Here is an 18,094-nt window from a genome sequence, read left to right as displayed (position 1 = left end):
AGGCTCAAGAGAGGGATGCAGAGGCTCAAGAGAGTGATGCAGAGGCTAAAGAGAGTGATGCAGAGGCTAAAGAGAGTGATGCAGAGGCTTAAGAGAGTGATGCAGATCCTTAAAAGAGGGATACAGTGGCTCAAGAGAGTGATGCAGAGGCTTAAGGGAGTGATGCAGAGGTTTAAGAGAGGGATTCAGAGGATCAAGAGAGTGATGCAGAGGCTGAAGAGAGAGATGCAGAGGCTAAGGAGAGTGATGCAGAGACTCATGAGAGGGATGCAGAGGCTCAAGAGAGTGATGCAGAGGCCCAAGAAAGTGATTCTGAGGCTCAAGGGAGTGATGCAGAGGATCAAGAGAGTGATGCAGAGGCTCACGAGAGTGATGCAGAGGATCAAGAGAGGGATTCAGAGGCTAAAGAGAGGGATTCAGAGACTTAATAGAGTGATGCAGAGGCTGCAGAGAGTGTTGCTGAGTCACATGTGAGGGATGCAGAGGCTCAAGAGAGTGATGCAGAGACTCAAGAGATTTATGCAGAGGCTCAAGTGAGTGATGCAGAGGCTTACGAGAGTGATGTAGAGGCTCAAGAGAGGGATGCAGAAGCTCAAGAGAGTGATGCAGAGGCTTTAGAGAGTGGTGCAGAGGCTTAAGAGAGGGGATGCAGAGGCTCAAGAGAGTGATGCAGAGGCTCAAGAGAGTGATGCAGGGGCTCAAGAGAGGGATGTAGAGGCTCAAGAGAGGGATGAAGAGGCTTAAGAGAGTGATGCAAAGGCTCAAGCGAGGGATGCATAGGATCATGAAAGGGATGCAGGAGTTCAAGAAAGCGATGCAAAGGCTCATGAAAGGGATGCAGAGGGTTTAGAAAGTGATACAGAGTCTAAAAATAGTGATGCAGAGGCATGAGAGGGTGATGCAGAGGCTCAAGAGAGTGATGCAGAGGCTCAAGAGAGGGATGCAGGGGCCCAAGAGAGTGATGCAGATGCTCAAGAGAGGAATGCAGAGGATGAAGAGAGTGATGCAGAGGCTCGAGAGAGTGATGCAGAGGCTAAAGAGAGAGATTCAGAGGCTCAAGAGAGGGATGCAGAGGCTTAAGAGACTGATGCAGAGTTTGAAGAGAGTGTTGCAGAGGCTCAAGAGAGAGATGGAGAGGCTCAAGAGAGTGATGCAGAGACTCAAGAGAGTTATGCAGAGGCTCATGAGTGTGATGCAGAGGCTTACGAGAGTGATGCAGAGGCTCAAGAGAGGGATGTAGACGCTCAAGAGAGTGATGCAGAAGCTCAAGAGAGTGATGCAGAGGCTTACGAGAGTGATGCAGAGGCTCAAGAGAGGGATGTAGACGCTCAAGAGAGTGATGCAGAAGCTCAAGAGAGTGGTGCAGAGGCTTAAGGGAGGGGATGCAGAGGCTCAAGAGAGTGATGCAGAGGCTGAAGAGAGGGATGCAGAGGCTCAAGAGAGGGATGCAGAGACTCAAGAGAGTTATGCAGAGGCTCAAGAGAGTGATGCAGAGGCTTACGAGAGTGATGCAGAGGCTCAGGAGAGGGATGTAGAGGTTCAAGAGAGTGATGCAGAAGCTCAAGAGAGTGATGCAGAGGCTTAAGAGAGTGGTGCAGAGGCTTAAGAGAGGGGATGCAGAGGCTCAAGAGAGTGATGCAGTGGCTGAAGAGAGTGATGCAGAGGCTTAAGAGAGTGAAGCAGAGGCTCAAGAGGGTGATTCAGAGGCTTAAGAGAGTGATGCAGACTCTCATGAGAGCAATGCAGAGGATCATGAGAGTGATGCAGAGGCTAAAAAGAGTGATGAAGAGGCTTAAGAGAGTGATGCAGATGCTCAAGAGAGGGATGCAGAGGCTCAAGAGAGTGATACAGAGGCTCGAGAGAGTGATGCAGAGGCTCAAGAGAGGGATTCAGAGGCTCTAGAGAGGGATGCAGAGGCTTAAGAGAGGTATGCAGAGTGTGTAGAGAGTGTTGCAGAGGCTCAAGAGAGGGATGCAGATGCTCGAGAGAGTGATGCAGCGACTCAAGAGAGTTATGCAGAGGCTCAAGCGAGTGATGCAGAGGCTTACGAGAGTGATGCAGAAGCTCAAGAGAGTGTTGCCGAGGCTTAAGAGAGTGATGCAGAGGCTTAAGAGAGGGGATGGAGAGCCTGAAGAGAGTGATGCAGAGGCTGAAGAGAGTGATGCTGAGGCTTAGGAGAGGGATGCAGAGGCTCATGAGAGGGATGCAGAGGCTCAAGAGAGGCATGTAGAGGCTCAAGAGAGTGATGCAGAAGCTCAAGAGTGTGATGCAGAGGCTTAAGAGAGTGGTGCAGAGGCTTAAGAGAGGGGATGCAGAGGCTCAAGAGAGTGATGCAGAGGCTCGAGAGAGTGATGCAGAGGCTCAAGAGAGGGATTCAGAGGCTCTAGAGAGGGGTGCAGAGGCTTAAGAGAGTGATGCAGAGTGTGTAGAGAGTTTTGCAGAGGCTCAAGAGAGGGATGCAGAGGCTCAAGAGAGTGATGCAGAGACTCAAGAGATTTATGCAGAGGCTCAAGTGAGTGATGCAGAGGCTTACGAGAGTGATGTAGAGGCTCAAGAGAGGGATGCAGAAGCTCAAGAGAGTGATGCAGAGGCTTTAGAGAGTGGTGCAGAGGCTTAAGAGAGTGATGCAAAGGCTCAATAGAGGGATGCAGAGGCTCATGAGAGGGATGCAGGAGTTCACGAGAGGGATGCAGAGGCTCATGAGAGGGATGCAGGAGTTCACGAGAGGGATGCAGAGGCTCAAGAGAGTGATGCAGAGGCTAAACAGAGGGATGCAGAGGCTCAAGAGAGTGATGCAGATGCTAAAGAGAGGGATGCAGAGGCTCAAGAGAATAATGCAGAGGCTCAAGAGAGTGCTGCAGAGACTCAAGAGAGGGATGCTGAGGCTCCAGAGTTGGATGTAGTGGCTCAAGAGAGTGATGCAGAGGCTGAAGAGAGAGATGCAGAGGCTTAAGAGAGTGATGCAGAGGCTCAAGAGAGTAATGTAGAGGCTCAAGAGAATGATGCAGAGGCTCAAGAGAGTGATGCAGAGGATTAAGAGAGGGATGCAGAGGCTTAAGAGAGTGATTCAGAGGCTCAAGTGAGTGATGCAGACTCTCATGAGAGTGATGCAGAGGATCATGAGAGTGATGCAGAGGCTCAAGAGAGGGATGCAGAGGCTTAAGAGAGTGATGCAGATGCTCAAGAGAGGGATGCAGAGGCTCAAGAGAGTGATGCAGAGGCTCGAGAGAGTGATGCTTAGGCTCAAGAGACGGATTCAGAGGCTCTAGAGAGGGATGCAGAGGCTTAAGAGAGTGATGCAGAGTGTGTAGAGAGTGTTGCAGAGGCTCAAGAGAGGGATGCAGAGGCTCAAGAGAGTGATGCAGAGACTCAAGAGAGTTATGCAGAGGCTCAAGCGAGTGATGCAGAGGCTTACGAGAGTGATGCAGAAGCTCAAGAGAGTGTTGCCGAGGCATAAGAGAGTGATGCAGAGGCTTAAGAGAGGGGATGGAGAGCCTGATTAGAGTGATGCAGAGGCTGAAGAGAGTGATGCTGAGGCTTAGGAGAGGGATGCAGAGGCTCATGAGAAGGATGCAGAGGCTTACGAGAGTGATGCAGAGGCTCAAGAGAGTGATGCAGAAGCTCAAGAGAGTGATGCAGAGGCTTAAGAGTGTGGTGCACAGGCTTAAGAGAGGGGATGCAGAGGCTCAAGAGAGTGATGCAGAGGCTGAAGAGAGTGATGCAGAGGCTTAAGAGAGGGATGCAGAGGCTCAAGAGAGGGATGCAGAGGCTCAAGAGAGGGATGCAGGGGCCCAAGAGAGTGATGCAGATGCTCAAGAGAGGAATGCAGAGGATGAAGAGAGTGATGCAGAGGCTCGAGAGAGTGATGCAGAGGCTCAAGAAAGTGATGCAGAGGCTTACGAGAGTGACGCAGAGGCTCAAGAGAGGGATGTAGACGCTCAAGAGAGTGATGCAGAAGCTCAAGAAAGTGATGCAGAGGCTTACGAAAGTGATGCAGAGGCTCAAGAGAGGGATGTAGACGCTCAAGAGAGTGATGAAGAGACTCAAGAGAGTTATGCAGAGGCTCAAGAGAGTGATGCAGAGGCTTACGAGAGTGATGCAGAGGCTCAAGAGAGGGATGTAGACGCTCAAGAGAGTGATGCAGAAGCTCAAGAGAGTGATGCAGAGGCTTACGAGAGTGATACAGAGGCTCAAGAGAGGGATGTAGACGCTCAAGAGAGTGATGCAGAAGCTCAAGAGAGTGGTGCAGAGGCTTAAGAGAGGGGATGCAGAGGCTGAAGAGAGTGATGCAGAGGCTGAAGAGAGTGATGCAGAGGCTTAAGAGAGGGATGCAGAGGCTCAAGAGAGGGATGCAGAGACTCAAGAGAGTTATGCAGAGGCTCAAGAGAGTGATGCAGAGGCTTACGAGAGTGATGCAGAGGCTCAGGAGAGGGATGTAGAGGTTCAAGAGAGTGATGCAGAAGCTCAAGAGAGTGATGCAGAGGCTTAAGAGAGTGGTGCAGAGGCTTAAGAGAGGGGATGCAGAGCCTCAAGAGAGTGATGCAGAGGCTGAAGAGAGTGATGCAGAGGCTTAAGAGAGGGATGCAGAGGCTCAAGAGGGGGATGCAGAAGCTCAAGACAGAGATGCAGGGGCTCAAGAGAGGGATGCAGAGACTCTTGAGAGTGATGCAGAGGCTCAAGAGAGGGATGTTGAGGCTTAAGAGAGGGATGCAAAGGCTCAATAGAGGGATGCAGAGGCTCATGAGAGGGATGCAGGAGTTCACGAGAGGGATGCAGAGGCTCAAGAGAGTGATGCAGAGGCTTAAGAGAGGGATGCAGAGGCTCAAGAGAGTGATGCAGAGGCTGAAGAGAGGGAAGCAGAGGCTCAAGAGAATAATGCAGAGGCTCAAGAGAGTGCTGCAGAGGCTCAAGAGAGTGATGCAGAGGATTAAGAGAGAGATGCAGAGGCTTAAGAGAGTGAAGCAGAGGCTCAAGAAAGTTATGCAGAGGCTCAAGAGAATGATGCAGAGGATTAAGAGAGGGATGCAGAGGCTTAAGAGAGTGAAGCAGAGGCTCAAGAGGGTGATGCAGAGGCTGAAGAGAGAGATGCAGAGGCTTAAGAGAGTGATGCAGAGGCTCAAGAGAGTTATGCAGAGGCTCAAGAGAATGATGCAGAGGCTGAAGAGAGTGATGCAGAGGCTGAAGAGAGAGATGCAGAGGCTTAAGAGAGTGATGCAGAGGCTCAAGAGAGTTATGCAGAGGCTCCAGAGAATGATGCAGAGGCTCAAGAGAGTGATGCAGAGGATTAAGAGAGGGATGCAGAGGCTTAAGAGAGTGAAGCAGAGGCTCAAGAGGGTGACGCAGAGGCTCAAGAGTGATGCAGACTCTCATGAGAGTGATGCAGAGGCTTAAGAGAGGGGATGGAGAGCCTGAAGAGAGTGATGCAGAGGCTGAAGAGAGTGATGCAGATGCTTAGGAGAGGGATGCAGAGGCTTATGAGAGGGATGCAGAGGCTCAAGAGAGGGATGTAGAGGCTCAAGAGAGTGATACAGAAGCTCAAGAGAGTTGTGGGAACCGACCTGTGAGATTTATATTTATTTAATTTATATGAATTTATATTTACGTTAATTTGTATACTTCGATAGCAATTTGTATAATGATAAGTGGACTGTATTTCTGCAATAATCTCATAATCTCACAAATCGATCCTCTACACATTAGGGGGGTTTATATTAATTGAATATATATGCAGCCAATCAAACTACAGTAATTGACTACATACATTGAAGAGGTTCCTTATCTTATAGTTCAGCAGGCTTTAGTCCACCAGGTATAACTAGGTTGTAGACGCCAAATTATCCTCTTTGAGGTAGCTTCCATCACCCAGTAACTGGTGCACAAAGCATATGCTTCCTCGTCTTGACCTGTCAAAAGGGCGCTAGCTGTAAAGCCAGATTCTATATATGACAAGTATTTCAGAGAAAACTGTACATGGAACATGAAGACCTGGCTTAATTACCTTTAGTTTGAGGCTTCCACGTGCTCTAACCGGGTCACCCTATATAATGACATTAATGGCCATAAATGAAAGATACTAGGTTTCGGAAAGAACACTTAACTTGATTTGTTGACAGCGTGTTGAAAATGTTACACCTTTGGTTTCCATAACACTACGTCCAAGTAAAATTAACAGGAGCCGTATTTGCTCCTGTGAGCCTCTGGTCTAGTATCAACAATGGCTGCCCTCCTTCCTCCCTGACGCCTTGCTTACATTGTCCACATGTCCATAAGTGATAGAAGGGTCACATTTACTCTACTTTAATATTGATAATTAAGTTAATTTATATAAGATGTTTTTATGATGGTAAAGTCCAAAGACTAATGTATTTAAGAATAATTCCCAGCAGAATAGCTGGTGAATTTATAATGGTATGTGGTGATGATATCCCGTTTTCTTTAGACGGTAATTCCACTACAAGTTACGTTTTCTGTGGGTAACTTGTTTATACAATATAGCTCTTATCTGTCTGTATGATATTATTATTAAATGGTGTCGGATTTTCCGACATAATTCCCCAGGGGGCTGCTCACGGGTCGAAGTCCTCTTTAGAACAGACGAACACCGATACTCCTCCTTCGAATTATTAGATTAATTTGATGTTAGTAGTTAGTAATCACACGTTTGTGTGTCTGTTCGTACAGGACGGATGTCCCGTACTAGAGTTGCAGAGGTTAGAAGTCTAATGCAATTTCATTTCCCTGTCAACTCTTGAAAGGCTAATATTCAAGCCTAATTACATATTATTTAACCCAGAAGACTGAATGTGATCAAGTACTACAGTCAAGTATGATTCAGGGACTGCAGTGAGATCAGTGACATTAGATATAACTTGAAGTTTGTTCAGGTAACTGGTCACTGATATATAAACACTGAGGCCCATGGAATACATCTTGATTAAATAATAAATGTATCAAATCAGTCATCAGATTTATTGGGGTTTAATTTAGTTAATTGATTCAGAAGATTGAATAGCTCATCATTAAAGTAAAGTATGATTCTGAGACTGCAGTGGGATCAGTGACATTGGTCGCAGTGACTTGTAGCTGTTTTAGGCTACTGTTCACTGATTTGCCACTGAGGCCTCATGAACTCATCTTCAGCTTCAAATGATGATACTAACATCAACCTCTGTTGGTATAGTCAGCTGTAATCTCCTTAGTATAATGCTACTGGAGAAATATAATCAGCTGACAAATTTAGATTTCTATTGGTATTATTTATCTGCAGGCATAGGTCTCCTCAGGCTTGATACTGGGCCTGAGAGTAATTTACCTCCTGCAGAGTTTAACATGGTTATACCCTGATATTTAGTAGGGTTACCGATGAATCGATGACAATAGTCTGTCCCAATAAGGAGACCGAAGTCGGTGAGGTGATCAGACTTAATATTATCTGCCAATTTTATTCCTCTATTTCTCAGGAATTTGGCTGTTGCTCTCAGACCTTGAACTTGTAGGTCTACTGGTATTTTGTCCACCACAATGGCTTGTACTCTACAGACGTACCTGCCTAAACGTACTGATGGTTGTACCACCTGGTAGACTTGAGGTCCTGCATCTGTTACAAACCCTGAGATGTTGAATGACATCTGGGCTACAGGCCTTAATTGTAGTTCATCTGCCAACTTTTTAGTGATATATGTTCTCTGGGATCCTTGGTCAAACAACCCACGGGTATGGACCTTGGCCCTCTTATTCAGGATGGTAATTTGGGCAGTAGGCAAAGTCGTATTACCTTTAGACTTTGCCGATTGGACACTCTTTGTTTGTTGCACCTTGCAGTACTGTACTGTGGTGGGAATGCTATCTTCCACCTTGGGGTTTGGAGACGTTGTTTTGGTGTCTCTGCACAATGCTGCATGGTGCTGACCTTTGTTACACCTATTACAGGTGTGTAATTGGGTATCACAGTCGTTGATGTTATGTTTCCTGAGGCACCTCGTGCAATGTTGCAAATCTTTGAGTCGCTCAACACGGGCGTCACTATCATGAAAATTAGAGCAGTGGTACATTGAATGTTTCTCATTGCAGAACAAACATGTTCCATAGCTTCCAGTACCCTTTGGTGTCACGTTCTTGGGTGACACAGTAACTATAGGCTTGGAGGGTCCCACTGCGTATACGCCCACACTGCTACTGTTCCACTTTGGTGTTGAATTATATTGTCTAGATTGATTTGGAGTACCTTTGGTGCTCTGTGGTTTACTATTATTGGTTTCTGAGGGTTTACTTGGTGGTTTTAATTTGTCATGTGTTCGTAATTGATGAACTACTGACTTTAAACCTTCAGATATTTCATTCATAGATAAGATGCTTTTATTGTAATGAGCACTCATTTGTCTCAATATGTCCCTAGGTATTTTCTCCTGGACAATTATTTTCAAGACCCACTCAGCCCCGTTTGTATCTGCTGTCAGGCTGAGGGCATTGATCACTGATTCTTCCTCCAGCTTGAAGACTTGGAGTGAATCAGCTGAAGCCTCCGGTGGGGGTAAATGCAACAGCTCATGAACTAAATGTGATGTTCTTACTTCTGGATCAGCATAATTATCCTTGAGGAGTTTTACTGCCAGATCATAGCCGTCATTAGTTAATCTCAGATGGGATACTACTGTTTTAGCCTCACCTGATAATTGGCCTTGCAAATAAGAGAATTTACTACTCTTTGGTAAAGATTGTTCTGAGACCACAAGGTCAACGAATTTGTTCCAAAATTCGTCCCAATCTTCCTCATCTTTTCCTGAGAAAGTGGGTAAATTAATTGGAGGGAGTCGAGCTTCTGCTTGACTCGTATTAGATGCAACTGTTGTTGTTGTTGCCTTGTTCTGGGCAATTAATTTGACATAAGGCTGTAACGTGGCCTGAGTGTGATCTTCATAATTCGCAAGATCAACCATAATGTCGTCTATTTCTGTTTCTGATAAATTGGTGTTGGCAAGTTCAGCCACATATGTTGCTATTTGGCATTTGATTTGCTCAAATTTACCTGCAGCTGCTTGATAATAGCTTTCCAGGTCAGCATAATCAACTTGAGATTGTTGTGACAAATCTTCACATTTCTTGATCTGTCTTGTTAAGTGGCCTTTAAGACCTGCAAGGGTTCTTTTCATTCTCCCTGCATTATCCATACTGGCTAGTTGGTGAAGCCTTGTGGGGCTTGTACTTGGGCTGCTCATAATACTGAACAAGCTCTGATGGTAGCCTAGGGTAAATTCTGCACTCACTAGGCAATAATCCTACCTCTGCTAGAGGTTAGCACTTAAAATTAATACACATTATATATATACAATCATACACACTAATGATTTGAGTGATAAACCAGTGTCACTGGAAGTACCTTTAGGTTAGCTCTTCTATATCACCCTAGGATGGTAGAGACACTAATTAATCACTCAAAGGTGTAATGATCATAAGTAAATTATTATATATACACAACTCAACTCGAGTTGATAAAAATTACACCCAAAATAGGGTCTGGACCATTCATTAATGGTGTTAGGTTGTTGAATATAGTACAACTGACTATGGTAATAATGGGACTAGGATGAACGATAATAGTTCAACTAGTCAATGGTAATATCCTACCCTGTTGTGGGTTGGCAATTAGTAAATATTATACTGTGATCACTAGTGCAATATATATTAAATAATTCTCTATTTGGAGAAATAATATACACAATTATTGATAATAGCCTCTTAATTAGCCTCTATGAAACTTCTAATATTATCAAGAAGTATTAAATATTATTAGTGACCTCGCGAAATAAACTCCACAAAATTCGTGGATAATCTCTCGCGAAATGTAACACCACGAAATCCGTGAACAATCACGCGACACCACAGCCACTACTTTGGCTGGCTTCAATATTAGCGCTGTCATTTCGCGAAATAACACGCCACCAAATATCTGTGGGTGTGCATGAAACCGCTGATGAGGCTGAACTCAGTTGAGGGGGGGCTCCAGAGCTCCCACGAGGCTTCGCTGCTGTCTTTGACTGGCTTTGTTTAAATAACACTGCACTAGTATATTTAATGAATCCACTGGTTAACTGGATCATCCGGTACTAAGATGACCAAATGTGGGTTCAAAGAATCAAATAATCCTTCATCTGGTTCGAAGATGACCAAATAATGTGGGAACCGACCTGTGAGATTTATATTTATTTAATTTATATGAATTTATATTTATGTTAATTTGTATACTTCGATAGCAATTTGTATAATGATAAGTGGACTGTATTTCTGCAATAATCTCATAATCTCACAAATCGATCCTCTACACATTAGGGGGGTTTATATTAATTGAATATATATGCAGCCAATCAAACTACAGTAATAGACTACATACATTGAAGAGGTTCCTTATCTTATAGTACAGCAGGCTTTAGTCCACCAGGTATAACTAGGTTGTAGATGCCAAATTATCCTCTTTGAGGTAGCTTCCATCACCCAGTAACTGGTGCACAAAGCATATGCTTCCTCGTCTTGACCTGTCAAAAGGGCGCTAGCTGTAAAGCCAGATTCTATATATGACAAGTATTTCAGAGAAAACTGTACATGGAACATGAAGACCTGGCTTAATTACCTTTAGTTTGAGGCTTCCACGTGCTCTAACCGGTTCACCCTATATAATGACATTAATGGCCATAAATGAAAGATACTGGGTTTCGGAAAGAACACTTAACTTGATTTGTTGACAGCGTGTTGAAAATGTTACACCTTTGGTTTCCATAACACTACGTCCAAGTAAAATTAACAGGAGCCGAATTTGCTCCCTGCGCCTCTGGTCTAGTATCAACAATGGCTGCCCTCCTTCCTCCCTGACGCCTGGCTTACATTGTCCACATGTCCATAAGTGATAGAAGGGTCACATTTACTCTACTTTAATATTGATAATTAAGTTAATTTATATAAGATGTTTTTATGATGGTAAAGTCCAAAGACTAATGTATTTAAGAATAATTCCCAGCAGAATAGCTGGTGAATTTATAATGGTATGTGGTGATGATATCCCGTTTTCTTTAGACGGTAATTCCACTACAAGTTACGTTTTCTATGGGTAACTTGTTTATACAATACAGCTCTTATCTGTCTGTATGATATTATTATTAAATGGTGTCGGATTTTCCGACAAGAGTGATGCAGAGGCTTAAGAGAGTGGTACAGAGGCTTAAGAGAGGGGATGCAGAGGCTCAAGAGAGTGATGCAGCAACCTGTCCTCTTAAAAAGAACGTCAACCGTTGCCGTTTGACTCTACGGCTGTTTTTGGACGTTATTTTGTCTTAAACTACGTCAATTTTCGCTTCCATGGACTATCTCTTGTTATACAGTGAAATACCACACTCTTATTATTCTATAACTCACTGACTATGCTCTGATATATGTTCTTCAAGTAAAAATACATATATTTTTGCCTTAATTAGGCCATAATCCAGAAAATTCCAGCCCATCGATCTTTATATTTAGGAAAACATCTAATAAATTTGGAAATGAATTTTTCGTTCGCCGACAGTTGCCTGTTACTATTTAGTCTTTTATGCTTTAATGTCGCTGGTCATTGTGACTTTCCCAGGATTTATATATGTTTTGTAGTAGCATTTAGTCACACTACAGTAATGTAACTAATGGGAAACCTTTATAGTCGTCGTAAACTAGTAATAATCATTTATCAAATAATAAATTAGCAAACATGTACAACTTCTTATGTTACGAGTTTTTGGGTAGGCCGTTCTGTTTGTTTACAACCCCAATGTTTCAAAAAACACAATACTTTTAATATATAAGTGACTAAGTATGCTCTAATACATGGTCCTCAATGAAAATTATGTTTTTTTTTTGTTAATTTGTCCATAATGAATAAGATTCGTTACTGTTGATCTTTATATTAAGAAAAACATCAAAGAAATTTGGTATTGAATTTTCGTTCAAATAAAGTTTCCAGTTACTATTTCCTAGTTATCCTTAAATGTAGGTGGTCATTATTTTACTGTTATGTATATAGAAATTTAGCATTATGCATTTATAATACAGAACAATTTGGTCGTTCCACTGCCTCATAATTATATAAAATACATTGTGACAAATACTTGATAATTAAAATCAGAGTTTTTTGACAACTATAAAAAATCCTGTTGAAATCATGCCATTTGGAGTTGTCATACGCTTCTTAGTAAATAATATTGTGTAATGTTTGGCACAATTTATCACTGTATTTACAAACTGTTTAGGTATTAATGTATTCATTTTTTTTAATGTGTAATATGTTACTTAATCCTAAACTTCTTTTGCAACATTTATATCAGTTATAAATAATTGTCGCGAAACGGCGTATGAAAAAATAAATTTCCCCAAATGAAATTAGTGTATCGGCGATCGAGCGGCCATATTTAAAAGTGTATACTCTTGTCACTGTTCTGACATTAGTTTTCGATGTACGTATTTCATTTTTGTACCAATGTGTTCGCAATAGAATGTTCTAGAAGAACATAAGTATAAAACGTTACATAAGGATGTGTTCGACCAGCAACATATATAAAAACTACGTCGATTATACTCGTCGTGTCAATAATACAATTGTTTTACCACGCTGATTCAATGCCATACTGTTTTCTCAAATAAGCTCTTCGGCTATTAGAGAAAACGTAAATTTCATGGCGAACATTTGTAAACTATCCCCAAGTAGATCTGATCGAAATTGGAATTTATACAAATATTTATTCTCGTGTTGCCCGCCACTGTCACCCTTGAGCAACCAGAAACGGATATACAGTAAAAACTAGGCTAACTCATCCTAATCCTTGCACAAGCCCTCCAGAATTTCTTTATTGAAGATCAGCAAAAAATTATTGCGCAGCTCATATTATACAGTTTAAAAATGAGATTTCCTTGTTCTAAAGGAATGAAAATAACACTGCCTTAATCTGAGTCGATTAAGGCAGTGTCTGGGATGCTCCCAGTGCCCGTGCCTGGTGCTCGTGCACCAGGCACGGGCGATAGGTACGTTTAATTGTTCTTTTAGTGTAAATAACGGAATAAAATGTAAGACATAGTCTGCAGATCTTTTTCCAGATGTCTTTTATTTTTTTTCCTAAAGAAAACTAAGATATTGCGAATTTTGCTTAACAAGTACATTAATTATTAACTTTTTGTCGTTATTATTGTTATAATTAAAAGAATTACATCTTGTTTTTTTGCTTATGTACAAAACATAGTCTAATAACCACAGTTCGTTACCCCTAAATCATCACAACATAACCAGTTTACTCATGTCATCGCCCCTAAATCAACAAAAACAACCAGTGTATTATTGTAAATAATTATATCTTAAGATTTCTTAGCAATGGTAAGACATTTTTAAGACTCTAACCTTCGTAAGAAGGTATGCTCGTATACGAACTGAACGACCGGGCTTCACAACAAAAACATGGCCACATGAGTTGGATTATTCCGGTAATATTGAACTACTGTTCATTGTTATTAGTTTAACAATACTGTTAGGGAATGTCATAAGAGTTAGGGAATGTCATAAGAGTAGTCACAGGGCAACCAAAGATACCCAGCTTCTGGGTACGGGATCTTTGCCCGGAACGCTATGCGTGCTAGTGGCTTAACAATAATAATAATAATTTATTTAGGAAAAATATATACATAGATGCAGAGTTACAGTACAAACATTCTGTTTGATTTATAGATAGAGGTAGTACATACAATACCTAAAGCCACTAGTACGCATAGCGTTTCGGTCAAGATTGTAAAATCATCATTATTCCTATTTTCTCTCTTAACCCCCAGTGTACCTTCTCGTATATTAATAAATAAATAACCAGGGTTTTTTATGCGGCTGTGCTGAAATCCCGACGTAAAATAAATCATTGTGTCGGAGAACAGGAAGCTATAAATTAGGCGTATATTGAGGTTCCCCCCTCCCCCCTTTCCCCCCAATTACAGGTCTGTCTAATTACCACAAGCTACCACAAGCTACACAAGCTTCACAAAGCTTCCTGGCAATACGTTAGTAATGAATAAATATGATATGTTAGGCTGACCTAACCTAACCTAATCAAACCTAACCAAATCAAACCTAACCAAATCTAACCTAACCAAATCTAACCTAACCAAATCTAACCTAACTTAACCAAACCAAACCTAACCTAACCTAACCGATGATTGGATCGTCGACTTGATTTGGTGTATATTTTAATCATATTGCATACTTTATGATAGCCCAAATTATCATAATTTTCAGGACAGAAAAGTGTATGAAGCATTCTTTCATGCTACATATTATCCATTTAGCTAAGAGTATAATTAGCAAATGATTCACAAAAATATTAATTACACAATTTGATAATTGTCCCAGACAGACGTAAAGATCATTGCATCTTCGTTTTCTGATGTGTTGTTTTGTCATCCAAAGATTGTACATTATTACCTAAAATTCCAATTTAGAATATTTATTTAAGTATTACTTAGTTTGCTTTCATCTAGAGTATGCACCTCCTCTCTTGGATTGCCTACCCTCCATCCTTCACCAAACATTAAATATCTTTGCTTATACTAAGTATTTAAAGAGCAATCAATACCTGCTTGATGGGGTTCTGGGAGTTCTTTTACTCAGCAAGACTGGCAGTAGTCCAGGCTTGACTTGTGAGAGTTGGGTCCACCAGGCTGTTGCTTGGAGTGGCCTGCAGGCGCACATACCCACCACAGCCCGGTTGGTCCGGCATTCCTTTGAGAAAACTATCTAGTTTTCTCTTGATGAAGTCCACGGTTGTTCCGGCAATATTTCTTATGCTCGCTAGGAGTATGTTGAAAAACCGCAGACCTCTGATGTTTATTCAGTACTCTCTGATTGTGTCTATGGCACCTCTGCTCTTCACTGGTTATATTCTTCATTTTCTTCCATATTGTTCACTTCAGTATGTTGTTATTTTAAAGTGTAGATTTGGGACCTGGGCCTCCAGTATTTTCCATGTGTATATTATTTGTTATCTCTCTTGTCTCCTTTCTAGTGAGTACATTTGGAGAGCTTTGAGACGATCCCAATAATTTAGGTGCTTTATCGAGTCTATGCATGCTGTATTTGTTCTCTGTATTCCCTCTATTTCAGCAATCTTCACCTGCTCTGAAGGGGAAAGTGAGTACTGAGCAGTACTCAAGACGGGACAACACAAGTGACTTGAAGAGTACAACCATTGTGATGGGATCCCTGGATTTGAAAGTTCTCGTAATCCATCCTCTCATTTTTCTGGCTGCCACAATATTTGCTTGGTTATGCTCCCTAAACTTTAGTTCGTCAGACATTATTATTCCCAAGTCTTTTACATGTTACTTTCCTACTATGGACAAATTTGATTGTGTCTTGTACCCTGTATTATGTTTAAGGTTCTCATTTTTACCATATCTGAGTACCTGGAATTTGTCGCTGTTAAACATCATGTTATTTTCTGCTGCCCAGTCGTAAACTTTATTAATACTGTATCTACTTGTAGTTTTTCAATATCTTCAGCAGAGGTCATTTTTAAGCTGATTTTTGTGTCATCTGCCAAGGATGATCCAACGCTGTGCCTTGTATATGAGTCTATATCTGATATGAGAATAAGGGAAAGCAATGGTGCAAGGACTGTATCTTGAGGTACAGAGCTTTTAACTGTTCTTGGACTCGATTTTATATGGTTGACTGTTACTCTTTGTGTTCTGTTTGACAGAAAACTGAGTATCCAGCGTCCTATTTTATCAGTTATTCCCATTGACCTCATTTTGTGTGCTATCACTCCATGGTCAAATTTGTCGAATGCGTTTGTGAAATCCGTGTACTGTATTTGTATCCGTGTATATCTGCATTCCCTTTTTCTTCTAATGCCTCAGTGATTTTGTCGTAATGGTCAAGTAGCTGTGAGAGGCATGATCTTCCCGCTGTAAATCCATGTTCGCCTGGATTGTAGAGATCATTTGTTTCCATGAAAGTAGTGACCTGACTCCTGATCAATATCTCAAATACTTTTATTATGTGGGACGTTAGTGCAACTGGTCACCTTACCTTGAGGTTACCTTGAGGTGCTTCCGGGGCTTAGCGTCCCCGCGGCCCGGTCGTCGACCAGGCCTCCTGGTTGCCGGACTGATCAACCAGGCTGTTGGACGCGGCTGCTCGCAGCCTGACGTACGAGTCACAGCCTGGTTGATCAGGTATCCTTTGGAGGTGCTTATCCAGTTCTCTCTTGAACACTGTGAGGGGTCGGCCAGTTATACCCCTTATGTGTAGTGGAAGCGTGTTGAACAGTCTCGGACCTCTGATGTTGATAGAGTTCTCTCTCAGAGTACCAGTTGCACCTCTGTTTTTCAACGGGGGTATTCTGCACATCCTGCCATGTCTTCTGGTCTCATGTGATGTTATTTCTGTGTGCAGGTTTGGGACCAGCCCCTCTAATATTTTCCACGTGTAAATTATTATGTATCTCTCCCGCCTGCGCTCAAGGGAGTACAGTTTTAGGCTCTTTAGTCGGTCCCAATAGTTTAGATGTTTTACTGAGTGGATTCTAGCAGTAAAGGATCTCTGCACGCTCTCTAGGTCAGTAATTTCTCCAGCTTTGAAAGGTGCTGTCATTGGTCTATAATACGGTCTATAATACTTTGCCAGTGCTTTGCTCCCTCTCTTGTGTAGAGGGGCTATGTCTGCTGCTTTAAGCGCATCTGGTATTTCCCCCGTGTCCAATCTCTTCCTACTCACTATACTGAGTGCCTGTGCTAATGTCACTTTTCATTTCTTTATAAATATTAAATTCCATGAGTCTGGACCCGGGGCTGAGTGCATGGGCATATTGTAAAATTCTCTTTCAAAATGTTCCATGCTCGTGTTGATATTGGTTATATTTACAGGGGTTTGGATATCACGCATAAAGAAGTTGTCCGGATTTTTTACTTTCATGCTGTGTATCTGAGTGCTAAACATATCCTCATACAGCTTTTTTAGGATTTCACTAATTGTAAAATTAGTGTTATGACAAATTAGAAATTTGTCATCCTCAATGTATGAACCTTCACTAATACAAATAGGTCCAATATTAGCATTGATATTTTCTTATGATTTAGCATAAATGAAGAAATATTTTGGGTTTTCCTTTATTTCTTGAATTGCTTTTTTGTCTAGTTGCCTCTCTTCAATCTGATATGAATGCTTCAGTCTCTGTTTTATTTCTACAATCTCCCTGTTTAAATTATTCCTTCTTTGTATGAAAAGTTGTCTGCTTAATCATTTCCGTTGTTTTTTTGTCTTTTTTTGTAGTGTCGCCTTCGTTTTCTTTCTACGTTGGACCTTTTTCGGGTTTTCCTCAAAGGAACATGTTTCAGACAGACTTCATAGGCTTCAAAAGTCTGTTTTTCTATTCTTTGTGTATGATGTTTATTACTTAGAACACATTCCCATTGAACGTTTGTAAGTTCCCCATTTATTTTTGCCCAGTCTATCCTTTTATTATTATTATTAAAATTGGATTTATTGAATAGCCCTTCTCACTTGTTGTTTCTCTTAGGCCTACTACCATTATTAATGTTAGTTTTCACTTCAATGTTGTCCGAGTACGTAGTGTTATCTTGAGGTTATCTTGAGATGATTTCGGGGCTTTAGTGTCCCCGCGGCCCGGTCCTCGACCAGGCCTCCACCCCCAGGAAGCAGCCCGTGACAACTGACTAACTCCCAGGTACCTATTTACTGCTAGGTAACAGGGGCATTCAGGGTGAAAGAAACTTTGCCCATTTGTTTCTGCCTCGTGCGGGAATCGAACCCGCGCCACAGAATTACGAGTCCTGTGCGCTATCCACCAGGCTACGAGGCCCACCAAGTGTTTGAGACAGTAATGTCGCTGATTAGCTCATCATTGTTTGTAAATATCAGGTCCAGCGTGTTTTCGTTCCTAGTTGGTTCTGTAATCTGCTGACTGGGCGAGAATTTGTCACAGAATCTCAGTAGTTCTCTGACCTGTAGTTTGTTATTTCCAGGTTGATTTCCTGCTATAATGTTATTTTTACTATTCTCCATTTTAAAATGGGCAGATTGAAG

The sequence above is a fragment of the Procambarus clarkii genome, chromosome 15 (assembly GCF_040958095.1).
Source record: "Procambarus clarkii isolate CNS0578487 chromosome 15, FALCON_Pclarkii_2.0, whole genome shotgun sequence".
NCBI lineage: Eukaryota > Metazoa > Arthropoda > Malacostraca > Decapoda > Cambaridae > Procambarus > Procambarus clarkii.
This window is presented reverse-complemented; position numbering follows the sequence as displayed.